At 43.0% G+C, this 22,872-nt stretch overlaps 1 protein-coding gene across 1 annotated transcript in view; it reads right to left on the bottom strand.

Annotated features, from left to right (window-relative positions):
- LOC124555588 overlaps positions 1-22,872 on the bottom strand; it is a 1,059,882-nt gene that overhangs the window by 505,574 nt on the left and 531,436 nt on the right. The window lies entirely within an intron of this gene.

The raw sequence follows: 22,872 nt of genomic DNA, 5'->3' as shown, positions 1-22,872 counted from the left end.
AACGTTGAAATTTTAATTAGTGATTCATTATTGCTACTCCCAGAATTTTATCACTCTGTTCACAAAAGGATAACGTAAAAATAACCGCAGTAACTTTCTGTTAATTTTAGAACGAAAAGACTACAAAAAAATTTGCTATGATTAAGTTTTCACGTAACTGTGTGGACATAGCACTAATTGCTCTTTGTGATGCACTATAATGACCAGCAGGGGGAACGACAAATTATACAAACCGATTTTAAAATCTTTCGTAAGAAAGAAATGTAGCACAAGAAAGTCATACTGCAGGAACAATATGAATGGGTACTGCTCAAGAAGGAATAAATTTAGGAATAACATTTTAATAGTTCGTCGAATTCAGACGGTACTAATGATACAATGCATACGACAGAGTAGAATACTGATCTACGAGCATGTCTGACATTTCAGAGCTTATTTAGTCGAGTGTTTGATGACAACACATGCTTTCTACGGAGTAGTGAAACTATTTTCCAGAACTGCAGAAGCAGTTACGTACGTGGGGAAGTAAAAGTTTTACATTATCCTCTCCTGCGTTAATTCTGGTGCGTACCTTGTAATAATGTGTTTTTATTTGCAAACTGGAGTAAGGCTGGAGCACCCAGGTCTGTGAAGCTTTGATCCTTGACCTGGCAGGAAGCTGAAACCTGCTACAACGGCTCTTTCTCACAAATTTTCTGCTCAAGAAATGGAATGAGTAACTTGCTTTGATGATGTTTGGTTTGTGGGGCACTCAACTGCGCGGTCATCAGGCCCAATTTGTACCCAGTCCAACTTTTCACGCAATCGAATCGAGGCACTGTCACGAATGATGATGATGACGAAATGATAAGGACAACACAAACACCCAGTCCCCGGGCAGAGAAAATCCCCAACCCGGCCGGGTATCGAACCCGGGACCCCAGGATCCAGAGGCAGCAACGCTAGCCACTAGACCACGAGCTACGGACGTAACGCGCTTTAGTCGAACTTTTTATTGACGGATTCATATAATGGTTTCGTAGGCAGGTGACGCGTTTGTAAACAAATGAGTGTTTCTATTTCCTAACAAGGGAACCTCCCCATTGCACCCCCCTCAGATTTAGTTATAAATTGGCACAGTGGATAGGCCTTGAAAAACTGAACACAGATCAATCTAGAAAACAGGAAGAAGTTGTGTGGAACTATGAAAAAAATAAGCAAAATATACAAACTGAGTAGTCCATGTTCAAGATATGCAACATAATGGAGAGCAATGTCTCAGTAGCCGCGTGGTCTTGTGGTTAGCGTGAGCAGCAGTGATGCGAGAGGTGCTTGGTTCGAATCTTCCCTCGAGTGAAAATTTTAATTTTTTATTTTCAATTATCGAAGTTCAGGCACACACACACACACACACAATCAACTTCGCTCTCCAAAATTCCAGGACATGTTCAGATTTGCTTGGACATATGCAGGATTTGACGGTCTACACACGGAAAAATTTGAAAACGTTAAAAACGTATGTTTTGACAGAGCACCGGGAAAACTGACCGACTGTGAAATTGTTGCATTCATTTGTTGCAATTTATGTGACAAACTCTTATGTTTTAATCACTTTTTTGGGAGTGATTATCACATCCACAAGAAAACCTAAATCGGGCAAGGTAGAAGAATCTTTTTACCCATTCGCCAAGTGTACAAGTTAGGTGGGTCGACAACATATTCCTGTCATGTGACGCACATGCCGATTATCGCATCCACAAGAAAACCTAAATCGGGCAAGGTAGAAGAATCTTTTTACCCATTCGCCAAGTGTACAAGTTAGGTGGGTCGACAACATATTCCTGTCATGTGACGCACATGCCGATTATCACATCCACAAGAAAACCTAAATCGGGCAAGGTAGAAGAATCTTTTTACCCATTCGCCAAGTGTACAAGTTAGGTGGGTCGACAACATATTCCTGTCATGTGGCGCACATGCCGTCACCAGTGTCGTATAGAATATTTCAGACGCGTTTTCCTGTGCAGGAATCGGTTGACCTATGACCTTGCGATCAAATGTTTTCGGTTCCCATTGGAGAGGCACGTCCATTCGTCTACTAATCGCACGGTTTTGCGGTGCGGTCGCAAAACACAGACACTAAACTTATTACAGTGAACAGAGACGTCAATGAACGAACGGACAGATCATAACTGCGAAAATAAAGAAATTTAACTTTTCACTCGAGGGAGGACTTGAACCAAGGACCTCTCGTTCCACAGCTGCTCACGCTAACCACGAGACCACGGCGCTCCTGATCTCACACTGTCTTTGGTGTTGCCTATCTTGCACGTAGACTACTCAGTTTGTATATTTTGCTTATTTTTTCATAGTTCCACTCAACTTCTTCCTGTTTTCTTGATTGATCTGTGTTCAGTTTTTCAAGGCCTATCCACTGTGCCAACTTATAACTAAATCTGAGGGGGGTGCGATGGGGAGGTTCCCTTGTAAGAAAGAAGGAAAAATTATTTTTCTTCGAGGAATGCCATTACAAATGTTGCTGGTACAGCCTAGAAGCAAATTATACTCACAATATGGCTGCAGAATAGGTTGTATACACGGTTGGGCGAAAACATTATGACCACCTGCTTAATAACTTCTTTGTCCCACTTTGTAACGAAATACATCACTGATACTGCGTATCAGGGATCCAACAGCTTCTTAGAAGGTTTCTGGAGGTACGTGGCATTAGATGTCTAAGCACAGGACATGCAATTTGCGTAAACAAGAGCCGCTGATTTCCGTACGCGGTGCTGGCACCCGATAGCGACTCACAAGGATATCATAGGATTTACATCAGGCGAATTCGGTAGCCGAGGCGTCAACCTGAGTTCACTATAATGCTCCTCAAACGAGTGTGGCACGGTTCTGACTCCGAGACACGGACAATTATACTGCTGAAAGATGACATCGTCATCAGGGAAGATTTCAAGCATGAAGGGATGCAGGTGATTCGCAGCTGTCAGCGTGTCTTCAGTTACTGCCACAGCCTCTACGCAAGCACAGGAGAATGTCCCCTGTAGCATCATACTGCTCCCACCAGCCTGCGTCCGGGGCGCGCTCCACGCTTCGAGCCGCCGGTCACCTCGATGACGGCGTTTGTCGAGGCTACCATCGACCTTGTATAGCAAAAATGTGGTTCACCCGAGGAGCCAACACGTATCCATCGATCGACGGGTGAATCCCGATGGTCCCGTTCCCATTGCAATCGTAACTGATGTCGTTGGGTCAACATGTGAATACGTAGTGATGGTCTACTTCGGAGATCCATGTTCAACAATGTACGATGAACGGTGTGCTCCGAAACACTTGTGCATGGACCAGCGTTGTGCTCTTTTGGCAGGAATGCGGGATCACCATCTACCCTGCCTTCCAGAGCAGACAAGCCTCCGAACCCCACGGTCTGTGAAGATTCGTGGACGCCCAACCATTAAGCACCTAGTGATAGTTTCACAGTCCTTCTATCTCTTCCCGTAGATGCTCGCTACAGTAGCACGTAAACATTCTGCCAGCTTCACCGTTTTCGAGATACCCGTTCACAGGCTCTGAGTAATAATGATCTGCCCTTCGTTAAAGTTGCTTATCTCAGTGGATTTCCCCATCTGAAGCCCATATCTGTGCTAGGGTGATCCGCGTTCGTGTCTGGTCCGCTTACATACTTTTGTTAGCGCGTCAGGTGCCTGCAACGTCATCAGGCGACTTCCAACATCGCGGTGGGCCGTGGTCATAGTGCTTTGGCTTATCAGCGTACATCTTAAATGTCAACTGAAGGTTTTCTAAAAGAAACACGGTTCTTAAGCAATTTCCTTGAAATACTACGCTCCATGTCATTTTCAGTCCACGAAAGCAAAGTATAGCAACTAGGATCCTCTGTTTCGTTCGATGCTGAGGTGGCGTTCTAATACAGTTGGAGAGTCTCTACAATGCTGTTTAGTTTCAAATGGCTCTGAGCAATATGGGACTTAACTTCTGAGGTCATCAGTGCCCTAGAACTTAGAACTACTTTAACCTAACTAACCTAAGGACATCACACACACCCATGCCCGAGGCAGGATTCGAACCTGCGACCGTAGCGGTCGTGCGATTCCAGACTGTAGTGCCTAGAACCGCTCGGCCACTCCGGCCGGCTGTTCGAGTTTAGGGAGAATTGTAAGTGGGCTGAGGCATGAATGAGAGCTTGAACTGAGGAGGGGGTCGCGCTAGGGTAGTCCGTGCAAAGCCACTGTGACAGGGTGGCGTAGTGATTAGGGCATCTGCAGGAGACTCGGGTTCGATCCAGTATGAATATATACAGTTTTCGTTAGACTTAGAATGTTTACCAGTCACATATTGTTTTAGACATGTGGATAGGTGAAAGTCAAAGGGTACCAATTCTGGTGCATACGGTAATTGTTGCTGTAGTCTTCAGTAGGAGGACTTCTTTGATGTTGCACTCTACCTTAGTCTGTTATGCATAAGTCTCTTCATCTCCGCATAACTAGCTTCCATTCCAAAATTAACTGTTCCCTGATGCCTAAGGATGTATTCTATCAATCGATCCATTCATATAATCAAATTTGGCTGTAACTTTCCTTTTACCCTAGTTCTACTTAGAACCTCTTCATTAATTATTCTATCTACCCATTTCATCTTCAGCAATTTTCTGTAACACTCTACGTCAAAGCTAGTATTCTCTTCTTGACTGTACAATTTATTATCCACGTCTCACTTCCAAACAACGCTACGCGGCAGACAAACATTTTCAGAAAAGAATTCGTTATACTTAGCTTTCTATTCGTTGTCCGTGTCTTTCTCTCTTAACAGCGAAGATTTTCTTACAGCTGCCAATCCGCATTCTATGATCTCTTTACTTGTGCCGTCGTGAGTGGTTTTGCTTCCCAAATAGCGTCTCATTTCCTGACCTAATTGCGCCAGCGTCATCTGATTACCCTCCATTACACTCGTGATACTTTTAATGATACTCGTCTTATAATCTCTCTTAAAGCAAGTGTCCGTCTCGTTGAACTAATCTGCCACGTTCTTTCCTATCACTGAGAGAATTGCTAATTCATCTACAAACCTTAATGGTTTTATTTCTTTTCCTTTAATTGTAATTGTTTCTTTAATTTTCCCCTTAGTTTGCTTTAAATCCTGTTCTATGTACCAGGTTTCCTAAGCAAGCTGTCCTCTGTAGTTTTATGTTCCACTCATACGTTAGTGCAAGAAGCTTCTTCACTGCTGTCCAAAGGGGAAGTGCACGTACAAGCGAACCTCCACCGAGCTGTGCCGCCACCTGCTTGCGTTTTCCTCCTGATTACGCTCTGATCAGGTCGCGTGGTCGTCTGTTTGTAGTTCCAGTCATGTGTGATAGTCAAACGCGTAACAGCTGCAGTGTACTCCAGCGAAGACTACACCGTTATGATACTGATCTGTGGAGAGACGCACCGAAATGCAGCTGAGGCTCGAAGGCTGTATTCACAGCGTTTTCCAACGCGACGTCTACCCTTCGCCGCCTGTCTTTAGACGTACAGAGATGCGTTTAAGAACCGAGGGAACTTTCCAGGTACAACGTGTAGTGGAAAGACCAACCCGCGACGCACCAGATGTAGCCCGGAACGTTATTGAGTATTTTGGAGCATATCCCACGCAAGTTAAGGAGAGCTTAAATGAAAATAACGCGTACGAATAATGTAGTATGAACGGAAGTGTTATCGTGCTGTTGCATTTTGGTTTCTGTACTATTTGTACCTAAAATAATAATAATAGTAAGGAGTAGTGAAATGGAGTAACACAGACCTAGAAGCACTCAATACACTTACACGATCACAATGCCACAAATATAGAATACATCACATACATTCAGCAACAGAAAGATTCACATTAAGCAGAAAGGAAGGAGGAAGGGGATTCATCGACATAAAAAACTTACATTATGGACAGGTAGACAATTTAAGAAAATTCTTTCTACAACGAGCAGAAACTAGCAAAATACACGAAGCAATCACTCATATAAATACATCGGCTACACCACTGCAACTTCATAACCACTTCTACAACCCTTTAGATCACATAACATCAACAGATACGAAGGAAGTAAATTGGAAAAAAAACACTACATGGCAAGCACCCGTATCATCTAACACAGCCACATATCGATCAAGACGCATCCAACACATGGCTAAGAAAAGGCAGTGAGACGGAAGGAGTCATGATTGCAATACAGGATCAAACAATAAACACCAGATATTACAGCAAGCATATTATTAAAGATCCCAATACCACAACAGATAAATGCAGCCTTTGCAAACAACAAATAGAAACAGTAGATCACATCACAAGCGGATGTACAATACTAGCAAATACAGAATACCCCAGAAGACATGATAATGTAGCAAAAATAATACATCAACAACTTGCCATACAACATAAACTAATAAAACAACTTGTTCCCACACACAAGTATGCACCACAAAATGTACTGGAGAATGATGAATACAAATTATACTGGAACAGAATCGTTATAACAGATAAAACAACACCACATAACAAACCTGACATCATACTCACCAATAAAAAAAAGAAATTAACACAACTAATCGAAATATCCATACCCAATACAACAAATATACAAAAGAAAACAGGAGAAAAAATTGAAAAATACATCCAACTGGCTGAGGAAGTCAAGGACATGTGGCATCAGGATAAAGTCGACATTATACCAATTATACTATCAACTACAGGAGTCATACCACACAATATCCACCAGTACATCAATGCAATACAGCTACATCCAAACTTATATATACAACTACAGAAATCCGTAATTATTGATACATGTTCAATTACCCGAAAGTTCCTAAATGCAATATAACATATACCGTACAGTTAAAAGGAAGTGACGCTTGATCAAGGTCCGCGTCACTTTCCAGTTTTAACCAGACTTAACGTCTGAGAAAGTAAAGAAATAGTAATACTGTTGTTGACGTGGTCTTCAGCCCAGACACTGGTTTGATGCAGCTCTCCATGCTACTCTATCACGTGCAAGCTTCTTCATCTCCCAATACCTACTGCAACCTACATCCTTCTGAATCTGCTTAGTGTATACATCTCTTGGTCTCCCTCTATGATTTTTACCCTCCACGCTGCCCTCCAATACAATTGGTGATCCCTTGATGCCTCAGAACGTGTCCTACCAACCGATCCCTTCTTCTAGTCAAGGTGTGCCACAAATTTCTCTTCTCCCTAATTCTATTCAATATCCCCTCATTAGTTATGTGATCTACCCATCTAATCTTCAGCATTCTACTGTAGCACCACATTTCGAAAGCTTCTACTCTTTTCTTGTCCAAACTATTTATCATCCACGTTTCACTTCTATACATGGCCACATTGCATACAAATACTTTAAGAAAAGACTTCCCGACACTTAAATCTATACTCGATATTAACAAATTTTTCTTCTTCAGAAACGCTTTCCTTGCCATTGCCAGTCTACATTTCATATCCTCTCTACTTCGACCATCATCAGTTATTTTGCTCCCCAAATAGCAAAACTCATTTACTACTTTAAGCGTCTCATTTCCTAATCTAATACCCTCAGCATCACCAGACTTAATTCGACTACATTCCATTATCCTCGTTTAGCTTTTGTTGATGTTCATCTTATATCCTCCTTTCAACACACTGTCCATTCCGTTCAGCTGCTCTTCCAGGTCCTTTGCTGTCTCTGACAGAATTACAATGTCATCGGCGAACCTCAAAGTTTTTATTTCTTCTCCATGGATTTTAATTCCTACTCCGAATTTTTCTTTTGTTTCCCTTACCGCTTGCTCAATATACAGATTGAATAACATCAGGGATAGGCTACAACTCTGTCTCACTCCCTTCCCAGCCACTGCTTCCCTTTCATGTCCCTCGACTCTTATAACTGCCATCTGGTTTCTGTAAAAATTGTAAATAGCCTTTCGCTCCCTGTATTTTACCCCTGCCACCTTCAGAATTTGAAAGAGAGTATTCTAGTCAACATTGTCAAAAGCTTTCTGTAAGTCTACAAATGCTAGAAACGTAGGTTTGCCTTTCCTTAATCTATTTTCTAAGATAAGTCGTAGGCTCAGTATTGCCTCACGTGTTCCAACATTTCTACGGAATCCAAACTGATCTTCCCTGAGGTCGGCTTCTACCAATTTTTCCATTCGTCTGTAAGGAACTCGTGTTAGTATTTTGCAGCCGTGGCTTATTAAACTGATAGTTTGGTAATTTTCACACCTGTCAACACCTGCTTTCTTTGGGATTGGAATTAGTATATTCTTCTTGAAGTAATACTCTTATGGACCTTATTATAAATGTTATGAAAATTATTAGATCTCGCCCAGTGATACCTATTTCTCATCGTAATTAGGACAAAGAAGAGCTGCAGCTGACTTAGGAGTAGCGAGGTCTTTGGTACAATGGATTCTGGAGTAACGAAAATGGCATCCCTTTAAGTTGTATCTACGCCAACAGCTATGGATACGATTTCCAAAATCGAGTATCGTTCTGCAGACGCCTGGTAAATAAACTAGCCGTAAATCCAGATGTCATCAGGCATATTTTATGGGGAGATGAATGCTATTTCGCTAATGACGCCACTGTCAATAGACAATCTACATTACTGGGCTCCTGCAAATCCTCATTAGTTATGACCACATTATATGCAAGCGCACTGGGGTGTTACTGTATGGCGCGGAATTCCAGGAGGCCACATCATTGGACCACTTTATTTGGCTCCCAGATCAACTGGTCGGCTGTATTTGCAATTCCTACAGAATGTGCTGAATCCTGGGCATCTCATAGAAGACATTACACTTCAGTTAGCTGTCAGGCACTTGTTTCAGCACGATAGTGTAACACCCCATTATTGTAGGGGCGGGGGTTAGCGATTACCTCAACAATGTGTATCCCGAACGGTAGATAGGTCGTGGTGGTGCATTCGATGGCCAGCGAGATCGCCTCATTTAACGCTCTTGGATTTTTTCTTATGGGGTTATATCAAAGCCAGGATTTACGAAACGGCACCAGAAAATCTGGATGTATTAAAACAACGGATAAGTCATGCTTGCCCTTCAGTATCTGCAGAAATGCTCAGAGCTGTCCGTGCTAATACCGAGAGGCGCTTACACCAATGCGTCCAACAAGGTGGACATGCATTTCCACATTTGTATTATGAATAAAACAGTTATGGAGATCTGTCAGTCTGGTACATAGGTTTAATAAACATCATTTATGATATTCATTACATTCATTGTGCTTTATTGCAGTCAAAGATATGATAGCATTTATGTAATACTACCAATTGTGAAGCACAAATTGGTGCATTATGTGTTGTTAATAAATTAGGTGTCATATGTTGATATGCCTTGAAACAGGTAATTAATATGCTTTAGCCCTTGTGATTATTGTTTTTGTCAGGGACAATCATTCATCTACACGGATACCTTTCACGAGCCGAGGAATCGAATACGGCATCCCTCATACAGCAAGAAAGTTTTCTAGCGATGAGCTTTGGGACCAGTTATAAGCGTAAAGTGTTTGTTTTCAAGCGCTGGTCTTACGTTTAGCAGGGTCTCCGTTCTGTTGGTGTTGAGTCCCCTTTACTGTTCTGCATAGGCAAACCTTTCATCGTCTGGGGTCCTGGGTTAACTAACATCAACGGAGGACAGCGCATATTTTATCTTCTGAGGTAAGTCTGGAAGTCAGTACCGCTTACATGTTCCCATATTTCTCGCAACCGAAAGCGATCTTCCCCGTGATCAGTTTCTAGCAGTCTTTCCATTCTTGTGTATATTATTCGTGTAAGTATTCTGCAACCATGTCTTACTAAACAGATGGTTGTGTAATAATCACAACTATCAGCATCTGCTTTCCTTGAAGTCTGAGCGTAATTAACTTGTCTCATGTAGGCTGCATACCAGGTGGAACAGTTTAATTACTGTTGGTTCTTCCGGAACCTTAAAATTTCTGAAATAATGTTGTCTACTCTAGGTGTCTTGCTTCGACATACATAGATGAGCCAAAACATTAACACCACCTTCTTAAAAGCGTGTTGGTCCACCTCTGGAACACAAATCAGCAGTGATTCCACTTGTCAAGAATTCGACAAGTACTTGATAGGTTTTCAAAGGTTTATGGCACCAGGTGCATACGCTTAGGTCTCACACTTCCCGTAATTTACAGGCGGTTGGTTTATTGGGGCGGAGATGGCGCTCGATAGCGTCCACGCTGCTTTTTGTCGAATTCAGGTAAGCCGAATTTGATGACCAAGACATCAACTTTAGTTCACTATCAAGTTCCTCAAACCACTGCAGCACGATTCTGGCCCTGTGACACGGTCAGATATCCTGTTGGAGCATGCTATGGCTGTTGGGGAAGACATCAAGCATAAGGGGTTACAGGTGGTCCCTAATAATATTCACGTATTCCACAGCTCTTATGGCGGCTTTGATTACAACCGCAGGTACCATGGTAGCGCGTGTGAATGACCTACGCAACATAATACTGCTTTCACCGACCTGCATCCGTAGCGCACTACATGTTTCGAGCAGCCGCTCGACTGGATGACAGCTTATCTGGACACCACCATTGGCGTTCATACGACCCAGTGACACGATTCCATTGCTCCACGGTCCAATCTCGAAGGTCTTGTGCTAATTGTAATCGTAATTGACGTTGTTGTTGGGTCAACATGGGAACACGTAGGGGTCCTCTGCTGCGGAACACCATGCTCAGTACAGGGCGCTGCGCATTGTGCTCCAAAACACTCGTGCCTGCGCCAGCATTATACTCTGTCGCTAGATCTGCTACAGATCGCCGCCTATCCTACCTTAGAGAGCGGGCATGCCTCCGATCCCTATGTTCTGTGATGAGGCATGGACGTCCAACAGTCTGGAACCGCGCGACCGCTATGGTCGCAGGCTCGAATCCTGCCTCGAGCATGGATGTGTGTGATGTCCTTAGGTTTAAGGAGTTCTAAGTTCTAGGGGACTGATGACCTCAGATGTTAAGTCCCATAGTGCTCAGAGCCATTTGAACCATTTGACGTCCAACGTCTTGTCGCCTATATGTGGTTTCAGCACTCTTCAATCACTTTCCATAGATGCTCACGACAGTAGCACGTGGACAGCCGACCAGCTTTGCCGTTTCCGAAAAAAAAAAAAAAATGGTTCAAATGGCTCTGAGCACTATGGAACTTAACATCCGTGCCCGAGGCAGGATTCGAACCTGTGACCGTAGCAGTCGCGCGGTTCCGGACTGAAGCGCATAGAACCGCTCGGCCACCGCGGCCGGCCGCCGATTCCGAGACTTTCGCTCCCAAGCACTGGGCCACTTTTGTCAAAGTCGCTCAAGTCCTAGATTTCCGCACTTGCGCCGCTTATCGTCCATAGAATGATTCTCCATTCGTCTCTGCGCCGCTCATATACTTCTCTTAAAGCGTCGCGTGCTCCCAGCGCCAGCAGGCAGCTTGCAGTCTCGCGGTGGTCAGTATTCATAATGTCTTGGTCATCAATGTAGGTGTTCCGGTGCTCCATGAAAATCTTCGTGCACTATCGAACAACCCATGTCATCTCATTTCATTCCAATTCCCTTTCCATTATATTGCCTCCTGATTTTTTTATGTACATCTTCTATATATTCCTTACAGGTGACATCTTCATAGTCATTGATTAGTACCGGCTGGCTATCTGAGCTCTTAATGTTCAAACTGTTACATCTTTTTTCTCCAGAGGTTTTTTTATTTTAGTATCAGTGGCTTCTGTCTTTCCTATAGTCATGCATGCTTTCACGGCTTTGCACTTATCGTCTAACTATTGTTGCTTTACCACTTTTCGCAATCGTGGATCACACTTTTCATTATCTTTTGGCTGCTTCATTTGCTGCCTTCTTATATTTTATCCATTCATCAATTAAATGTGATACCTCTTTGTCACCGAAGGGTTTCTGCTAGTCTTTGTTTATTTGACTAGATTTTCCTCTGTTGCCTTCAGTATTATCATCCCTCAAAGCCATTATACTCATTTACCGTCGTGGTCAAATTCTCGCTTTGAAACCCTCAGCAATCTCTGGTTATTTCGACTTATCCAGCTCTAATCTCCTTAATTTAATACGTTTTTAAGCTTCTTGAGCTATAGTCTACATTTCATCTAATAAATTATGATCAGTGTCCAATCTGATTCTGGAAATGTTTTACAGTTTAAAATGCGGTTTCAAAATCTTACCATAATATAATAAATATGAAAAATTCCGGTATCTATAGATCTCTTCCCTGTAGATAACTTTCTTGTATATTTTTTATAGCGAGCGTTCAGTATGATTATATTTTGTTCTGTGCAACAGCGGTCACTGCAGCAGATGAGACGTGTTGCGATTGCTAAATTCTTCGTCTGTTCCGAGTCCCTGAGTGCCGTTAACTGTATATAACACTTAGGCGCAGCAGATAATGTAGCCCAATGTATATAGGAAGCCCTTCTCCACTTATAAAAGCCGGAGAAGGTGGTGTCTTTCTCTTAGATGCCACGGCAAAAAAATGGGTCAAATGGCTCTGAGCACTATGGGACTTAACATCTATGGTCATCAGTCCCCTAGAACTTAGAACTACTTAAACCTAACGACATGACACAACACCCAGTTATCACGAGGCAGAGAAAATCCCTGACCCCTCCGGGTTCAAATGGTTCAAATGGCTCTGAGCACTATGGGACTTAACATCTGTGGTCATCAGTCCCCTAGAACTTAGAACTACTTAAACCTAACTAACCTAAGGACATCACACACATCGATGCCCGAGGCAGGATTCGAACCTGCTACCGTAGCGGTCACGCGGTTCCAGACTGAAGCGCCTAGAACCGCACGGCCACACCGGCCGGGGACCCCTCCGGGAATCGAACCCGGAAACCCGGGCGCGGGAAGCGAGAACGCTACCGCACGACCACGAGCTGCGGACATGCCACGGCATATACGTATTAAGAGAAAAGAAATGGCAGATGTAGCAGCTAAAGAGCCGTGTTGTGCTGATCAGATAGTTATTAAGTATGCTATCCCCCTAAATGTTATCACCTCACTGTTGAGATACAGTCATTTGTCGATGAGAAGAACAGTAGCTGGAAGTGACAGGTCAACAACTAGGCCATGGCGTACTTCCTTCCAGCCACACATATGGGATGAGACCCTTCTACCCGTCTTTGCTTAGGAAAAAGCCATATGACGCATGGCTTCTGGTTCTAGTGAAAGGACTTTAGAATGTTGGTGCTTGTGGCGTACGGATGAGGTTGTCATATGTAACAGGGACCTCGTCGGGACACTCTGCATGCGTCTGTAGAAATGAAGTAAAAAGTTTATTTAATATAATTACTTTTTATTTAGAACACAATTAAATGTAAATTGTTGCGGCGTAAGTAGTTGGTACGTCATATGTTTCGGAACATTTCACTTTCTTTCAGCAAGTCTTCTTTCCCTTTTACGTAATTATAAAACTCAATGCAAGTCAGTTTGTGTTTAAACTGGCACTATAAAATTGATTCCACAGTCCCTGGCAGGAGACGCTTTCTTTCATTATTTCACTTGGCCGACATCGACGAAAATACTCTTTCCGCAGTGGCGTTATGTGCGGGAATAGAAAACAAACACTTGCATAATTTTAGCAGTTGGCATTTGTGTTCAGGATGTTCGGTATCCTTAAGAAAGTAGATCCGCCTTTCTTCCACGGAATGTCTAGGCTTCCATTCCTTCGAGTCACACTTAGTTTTTCAAAGTTCTTCAGATACATATATTCCCTGAAAACAATTGTCGCCTGAAATCTTCACACTATTTTTAGTCAGTTATGTAATATTATTTACAATCAATACCCAATCTGGGGTTTCAGAAAGCGTCATCCAATTGCATTCTAATATGTATTAAAAGAAATAGACCATTTCTATAAGTAATCAAATGCTATAGTATAGAAAACTATTGTTTCTTCATCAAATTTCGAAATCAAAGTAACTATTTCTTGGTTAGGATTCTCAATCTTTAATTTGTTCAAATTCATCTTGGTTTGCACTCCAATAAAATTGGCAGTTTTCCATTCGTTAAGACATCTTTGAGCGTTGATTAATGTATTTCTTATTTCAGTTATCGAGACTTTATTCTTCTCCACGTTTTTAAAATTTTTTATATCCGAGACAAGTTTGTCTGCGAAAACGAGAAGTAAATTTCACTGACTGGGCTATTGAAAAAATCTGATATTATTTTAGATGGCCTCTCTTCGGCGTCAAAAAATTGTTTTAATGGTATCCAAAGCTTGGTCGTACGTCGTTTAGAAAGAATGGTCTTATCAGATTGCTATTCAAATGGGAACTGTCCTATTCGTCCTCTTGGCGCTGCTTAAATAGTTCCAGCCCCCTACTACTGGAGAAGTCTCGTGTTTTCTCGAATGATCGCGCTAGATCTAGAAGATGCTTGTATCGTCGATACAGGATACGCAAAATGCTGCATCTGTGTGACGAGACGATTTTGTCAGCCTAAGCTTTTTGACATAAATAAAACTAGCTGAGGATGCATTTACATGTTGCGCTGACAGATGGCGTTACTTCAGTACTTGAGCCAAGCTCGTAACAGTATTTTGCAAAATTGGAACAAAATTGGGTCTTGTCGGGATGTCGGAACAGAAAGTTCCATAACGGTAACAGTTCCGATATATCGGGACCGAGGGCAACCCTATGTACGGATCATAGCGCACCACATTTTAGTAGACAATGATTTATATTCAGACAAGAGGGCAGCAATTAATTTAGAGACAGATATGCTCTCAATTTTAACTGACAATCGAACGAATGTGGTACGACTTCCTTGGTTTTTGTGAAATTCTTTTGTAACTGATTCGCTTCCTTTTCCCACTTCCGAATGCCGTTAACCCAGCACAATTAAACCTTCGTGGTGGTGGTGGTGGTTTTTGGGGGAAGGAGACCAGACAGCGAGGTCATCGGTCTCATCGGATTAGGGAAGGACGGGGAAGGAAGTCGGCCGTGCCCTTTGAAAGGAACCATCCCGGCATTTGCCTGGAGCGATTTAGGGAAATCACGGAAAACCTAAATCAGGATGGCCGGACGCGGGATTGAACCGTCGTCCTCCTGAATGCAGAGTCCAGTGTCTAACCACTGCGCCACCTCGCTCGGTGAACCTTCGTCTCTCGTAGTGCATCGAATTATTTATTTGATCTATTCAGATTTTTATTTCAGTCTATCTTCAATTGATATTTTCTTTTTTGTTCTGAAACAGGCTCTTGCATTATCCCTGTTTGATTTCGTATTGATAACCGTGTACTTACATGACTAGAAAAAGTGTTCTTTCTGTAATGGACTTCACTATTTCTCAGTATACCTCACTTCAAGCTACCGTTATTCTTTTCGTGTTCTGTAACGTAGCATCACGATTAAGGGGTCTTTAAATCCACTCTCCTATCAGTAGAAAGCCAGATATGTTTTTATTCTGACGGCATTCCAATTTTTAATTCTCGCTGGAGATACGATTTGTTTGGGGGGGGGGGGGGGAGGGGATTTTACGACCGAGGTATTTTACCAAGAAGTTGCCATCAGAACAAAAACATTTGGCAGAGGTGCAGGTCCTCGGCCGCTCGGGAAATGTAACGGCTGTACCATCCCTTTCCTTTTGCAGTACCATAATACACTACTGGCCATTAAAATTGCTACACCACGAAGATGACGTGCTACAGACCTGAAATTTAGCCGACAGGAAGAAGATGCTGTGATATGCAAATGATTAGCTTTTCAGAGCATTCACACAAGATTGGCGCCGGTGGCGACACCTACAACGTGCTTACATGAGGAAAGTTTCCAAACGATTTCTCATACTCAAACAGCAGTTGACCGGCGTTGCCTGGTGAAACGTTGTTGTGATGCCACGTGTAAGGAGGAGAAATGTGTACCATCACGTTTCCGACTTTGATAAAGGTCGGATTGTACCCTATTGCGATTGCGGTTTATCGTATCGCGACATTATTGCTCGCGTTGGTCGAGATCCAATGACTGTTAGCAGAATATGGAATCAGTGGGTTCAGGAGAGTAATACGGAACGCCGTGCACAATCCTAGCTGCCTCGTATTACTAGCAGTCGAGATGACATGCATCTTATCCGCATGGCTGTAACGGATCGCGCAGCCACGTCTCGATCCCTGAGTTAACAGATGGGGACGTTTGCAAGACAACAACTATCTGTACGAACAGTTCGGCGACGTTTGCAGCAGCATGGACTATCAGCTCGGAGACCATGGCTGCGGTTACCCTTGACGCTGAATCACAGACAGGAGCGCCTGCGATGGTGTACTCAACGACGAACCTGTGTGCACGAATGACAAAACGTCATTTTTTCGGATGAATCCAGGTTCTGTTTACAGCATCATGATGGTCGCATCCGTGTCTGGCGATATCGCGGTGAACGCACATTGGAAACGTGTATTCGCCATCGCCATACTGACGTATCACCCGGCGTGATGGTATGGGGTGCCAACGGTTACACGTCTCGGTCACCTCTTGTTCGCATTGACGGCACTTTGAACAGTTGACGTTACACTTGAGATGTGTTACGACCCGTGGCTCTACCCTTCATTTGATCCCTGCGAAACCCTACATTTCAGCAGGATAATGCACGACCGTGTGTTGCAGGTCCTGTACGGGCCTTTCTGGATACAGAAAATGTTCGACTGCTGCCCTGGCCAGCACATTCTCCAGATCTCTTAGCAACTGAAAACGTCTGGTCAATAGTGGCCGAGCAACTGGCTCGTCACAATACGCCAGTCACTACTCTTGATGAACTGTGGTATCGAGTTGAAGCTGCATGGGCAGCTGTACCTGTACACACCATCGGACTCAATTCCCAGGTGTATCAAGGCCGTTATTACGGCCAGAGGTGGTTGTTCTGGGTACTGATTTCTCAGGATCTACGCACCCAAATTTCTTGAAAATGTAATCACATTTCAGTTCTAAAAAATGGTTCAAATGGCTCTGAGCACTATGGGACTTAACATCTGTGGTCATCAGTCCCCTAGAACTTAGAACTACTTAAACCTAAGTAACCTAAGGACATCACACACATCCATGCCCGAGGCAGGATTCGAACCTGCGACCGTAGCAGTCGCGCGGTTCCGGACTGAGCGCCTAGAACCACTAGGGCACCGCGGCCGGCACATGTCAGTTCTAGTATGATATATTTGTCCATTGAATACCCGTTTATCATCTGCATTTCTTTTTGGTGTAGCAATTTTAATGGCCTGTTGTGTAGCTAGGCCATGCTGGGCACCGAGCCAGGTGGCGCAGTGGTTAATACACTGGACTCCCGTTTGGAAGGACTACGGTTCAAACACGAATCCGGCCATCCTGATTTAGATTTTCCGTGATGTCCTTAAAGCGCTTCAGGCAAATGCTAGGATAGTTCCTGTGAAAGGACGTGGCCGTCTTGCTTCCTCACCTTTCCGTAATGTGGTGGAACCGATGACCTCGGTGATTGGTCCCCTCGCCCAAATCAAACAACCAAGCAGCCATGCTGGGTACGTTTAGAAATTTAGATGAGTCAGACATCCCGACTTTTTGCCTGTGCAACAATTGCAACGTGTGGCATACCTTTCTGGAAACCTTGAGTGAGTACGGCCCCTCCGACGATACCTCTCCGACGTTATTGCACCTACGGTTCGGTTACACTGCGTAGCTCTGAAGGGTCATAATTCTAGGAGTAGAGGGAAGTGGAGGGGCGGGTGAGGGGCGTAGGGTAGATGTTCCACCATTTCGTGCTTCAAATTTACCAATTTCCATTTTTCCACAGCACCTTTGTAGATCGGTGCACTGTCATGATTACAACTATGTTCTTCTTACATCCATAAATGTTCTGCGTAAATTTTTTATCCAGTTTGTCGAAAGAACTTTCGTTGTATTTACTAATTATTGTTTTATCCAAGGCAACGAAATAAATAAGAACAGCTCCTTTTGTATCCCCAGAAACTCTATCCGTAACCTTTCCAGCAGATGAAATCTGTTATGCTATTTCTTGTACAGAGCCACCGTTTCCACCCATTACTCTCATTTCTGCTTCACTGGTTCCGTTAGGTTTTGTTGCATCTACGGCTCATCCACAGTAAAAGTAATGGCATATAAAGTCAATTCGATTCGTTTTAAAATTTCATATACCTTGCTGAAAAAAAAAAACCGGTGTCTCATTTACCTTTGGTCATCATGAACAAAAGCAGCACGGAAATTTTGAGGAAGGCTTTTCCATTCTTAATTTTCGTATAAAATTTATTGATTTCTTTCTTCTGATGTGCCTATGCAGTAAGTTTAGTCGCCGATAATCTAAAATTGTACAATTTGTGGATCCTCCCTGTGTCGTAGTTTTGGGACGACTATGACATGGACTACCTGCAAGAGGAATACGACACGTCTGAATGCAGTCGTAAATTTCTTTACAGTCGAAAACGGAGGCTTATGGTTCACACAAACTTTCGCCGACTTTGAACTAATTTCCGTTAACAATGTACCAGCCAAACCAAAGAATTTTATACTGCAAGATATTTCGCCACTTTCACCGACCACCAACAGCCGTGGTCGCTTACGGATGCCTGTGTAATGGTGGCGGCCGTTTCCAATCCTGCAGATCGAAGAAAATTTCGTCGCAATTATTTGGCTGGCAACGAGATGAGAGGTAATGTAAAATTCCTAATCACTAGACTTTTCAGTAGGGTTTTGAGTTAAATTTCACACCTCTCTAATTTTTCGTGGAGTAAATCCACGTGACACTGTTGTTGGTGACCCGTATTTCGGATGAAGACATTAAGTGTGACGACCTCCTACATGATATTTTAGAGTAGTAGGCTGTGACTATCATCAACAAAGACACCGTATTTTATACACACTCAACACATCTGATACGAAAGTCGACCAACTGACGTCAATTATAAATGCTTGCAGCAGACCATAAACCACACGAAGTTTTTTTCGACTACATTCATTTCAGTAAAACACAAACAAAAAGACTACTTTAAAAATTCAAATAACAAATTTAATACGCGAATCTAACTATCTTTTGATTTCCCCTATTGTGCGATATTAACTGATATCATTGATAACACCATATATTTGTGCCAAACACAGATTTTTCTCCTTGACTTCGTGTGCTGCGATATTCCGCCTACATTTCAAGATTCAGCACATTTATTTTGTTTCATGTTAATTTTAGCGTATATTAATTAAACCTGTCTGTTGTTGAAACTTCAAACAGGAGACAGAAAGTAGAAATATTAAATTCCGCATTTAAACATGCATTTGAGTATGAGAATATAATTATAATAATTAAGTGGTTCCAGAGATATTTTCAAGTCTCAAACATCTACATTAAAGAGTCAAAGAAAGTGGGACACCTGCTTAATATCGTGTAGGTCCCCCGCGACCACGTAGAAGTGCCGCAACACGGCGTGGCATGGACTCTACCAATGTCTGAAGTAGTGCTGCAGGGAACTGACACCATGAATCCTGCAGGGCTCAACAATGTTCATGTCTGGGGAGTTTGGTAGCCAGAGGAAGTGTTTAAACTCAGAAGAGTGTTCCTGGAGCGACGAATGAAAATTTATATCAAAGACAGAATTCGAATCCACATCTCCTGCTCACTATGAAGATGCACTAACCACTCTGCCACCCTAGTACAGTGGCTTTGCACGTACTACCCTAGCAACCTCCCTCCTCAATCGAAATTCCAATTCGCGTCCCAGCCCACTTGGTATTCCCCTCTAAACTCGTACAGCATTGCAGAATTTGGCACATCAGTCTGCATATATACGCTACAGGCGTTTAAGACTTGAAAAGATCTATGGAAGCACAGAGTTTCGTTCGATGCTAAAGTTATATTGCAGTACAGATGGAGAGCCTCTGCAATTCTGTCCGAGTTTAGGAGAAATATCAACAGGGATAGGGAATGAATAGGAATTTGTATTGAGGAGGAATGCGTGCTAGGGTTGTCCATGCAGTTGTGCAAAGCCACTGTGCCACTGTACCGGCTCCCAGGTTGATGCCATATTTCCCGACTTTCGAAAGGCGTTTGACTCAGTTCCGCACTGTCGCTTCCTCCAAAAAGTGCGCCCTTACGGACTGTCCGATGATATATGCGGTTTGATAGAAAATTTTCTAACAGACAGAGAGCAGTATGTCGTCCTGAATGGGATGACTTCAACAGAAACAAGCGTAACTTCAGGTGTGCCCCAGGGCAGCGTAATAGGTCCGCTGCTTTTTACGATTTACATAAACGATCTAGTTGAAAGTATTGACAGCGGCATTAGACTGTTTGCCGATGATGCTGTAGTCTACAGGAAAGTAGTATCACACGAAACTTGTGAACAAATCAATGAGGATTTGATGAAAATAAATGCGTGGTCTAATGCCTGGCAGTCATCTATCAAGATTAGTAAGTGTAACCTACTGCGTATAAGAAGGCGAAAATCCCCATTAATGTACGAATACAAAATAAATGCCCAGTCTTTGGAAGCGGTAACATGCGTCGAGTATCTGGGTGTGACTACTGGAAATGATGTCAAATGGAATGATCAGCCAGCCGGTGTGGCCGAGCGGTTCCAGGCGCTTCAGTCTGTTACCGCGCGACCGCTACGGTCTCAGATTCGAATCCTGCTTCGGGCATGGATGTGTGTGATGTCCTTAGGTTAGTTAGGTTTAAGTAGTTCTAATTTCTAGGGGACTGATGACCTCAGATGTTAAGTCCCATAGTGCTCAGGGCCATTTGAACCATTTTTTTGGAGTGATCATATTACACAAGTAACTGGCAAAGCGAACTCTAGATTGCGGTTCATTGGTAGAATCCTGAAGCGATGCAGACCTTCAACAAAGGAAATTGCTTACAATACGTTAGTTCGTCCAGTTTTAGAGTATTGTTTGTCTGTATGGGACAGTTACCAGTTGGGTCTCATTCAAGAGATTGAAAAGGTCCAAATAAGAGCGGCAAGATTCGTGAGTGGTCCATTTAGCCATCGCGAGAGCGTTACAAATCTCATACAAAGTTTGAAGTGGGATACACTTGCAGATAGACGACGGGCTTAACGGAAGGGGCTGCTCACTAAATTCCGAAATCCGATCTTCGACGAGGATGCAGACCATATATAATTACCACCAACTTTCAAATCGCGCAATGATCACCATTAAAAGGGAAATTAGAGCTCGTACCGAGGCGTTCAGACAGTCGTTTTTCGCTCGTGTGATCCGCAGGTGGAACAGAGGGGGGGGGGGGGGGGGGCGGCAATATGACTTTGGCGCGAATTGTGCCCTCCGCCACACACCGCTTGGTGGCTAGCGGAGTGTAGATGAAGATGCAGATGTAGATGTGGCGTAGTGATTAGGGCATCTGCATACTGACAGGGAGGGTGCGGACTTCCATGCCAGCCTTGGTGCAAATTTTCATTCGTCACTTCAGTCTGCATGTATACACCGTAACTGTACCAACGTTTGACTGCCACACGAACTTACAAATCAGAGATATTGATATAAGCACCCATGTTGTTGAGAAACAGTAAATGTTTTTCTTAAATTTAAAGCCATTCAAAGTGAACCAGTCACCACACTCAGGCAGAATTCCAGTTAGATTGCTGCAGAATTAGCCGCTTCCATGGTCTATATTTACGGAAAGTATCTTGCTGAGAGAATAGTACCGCGTAACTGAAATGTTTCAAATGGCTCTGAGCACTATGGGACTTAACAGCTGAGGTCATCAGTCCCCTAGAACTTAGAACTACTTAAACCTAACTAACCTAAGGACATCACACACATCCCTGGCCGAGGCAGGATTCGAACCTGCGACCGTAGCGGTCCCGCGGTTCCAGACTGAAACGCCTAGAACAGCTCAGCCACACCGGCCGGCTCGTAATTGAAAAAGAGGGGAAGTTATTCATGTTTACAAAAAGGATAAAAGAATGGATGCTCAAATTAATAGACCAATATTTCTGACGTCTGTCTGTTGCAGGACCCTAGAGAACATTCTAAACTGTAACGTTATGACATTTCTGGAAAAAAGAAATTTCTTTAAGAGAATGAGCACGAATTCAGTAAAAATCACTCGTACGAAACACTGGTTGCTTTATTAACACACGAAATCTTGCAAATACAGGTTGATTCCGTATTCCTAGATTTTAGAAAAACGTCCGACAAATGTACCACATAAGTAATTGGTCACCAAGATATCATTTACAAAGTATCTAGGCTGATACGCGATAGGTCAGATAGTCAGATAAGTATTCGACAAATAGAACCCAATACATTACACTAGGTGGCGTATGTTCAACTGAAACTAAAGTAATATCTCGTGTGCGTAATATTATCTCCAATGTCCTTAAAATACCATTTACCAAATAGCATCGCCACTCATTAGTGTGTTTCTTGACGATACTGTTGTATTCACGAAAGTATCGTTGTTGGACATCCGTGAGAAACTGCAGTAAGACTTAGACAAGATTTCCGCGTGGTGTAAGGGATAGCAGCTGGCTTTAAACGTAGATAAATGCAAGTTAATGTGTACAACAGAGGGAAAGAACTTGATGTGATCTGGTTACAAGATTAGTGGAGAACGTCTTGGGAGCATCATATCGTATAGAAATTAAAGGTTAATATGAAGGGGGGAAATGAAATATAATGAACACGTAAAATCAGTGTTAGGGAAGGCGTAATGGAATACTTACGAGGGGTGTTCAATAAGTAATGCAACACATTTTTCCTCTGCCAATTTCTACTTAAAAAATGGGAAATTTGTTGTAGGACATCGTGGAACATTCCCGCTTCAGCCCTTATAATTTCATCAAGTTCCGGTAGG

Source organism: Schistocerca americana, chromosome X (genome assembly GCF_021461395.2).
Source record: "Schistocerca americana isolate TAMUIC-IGC-003095 chromosome X, iqSchAmer2.1, whole genome shotgun sequence".
Taxonomy (NCBI): domain Eukaryota; kingdom Metazoa; phylum Arthropoda; class Insecta; order Orthoptera; family Acrididae; genus Schistocerca; species Schistocerca americana.
This window is presented reverse-complemented; position numbering and strand designations above follow the sequence as displayed.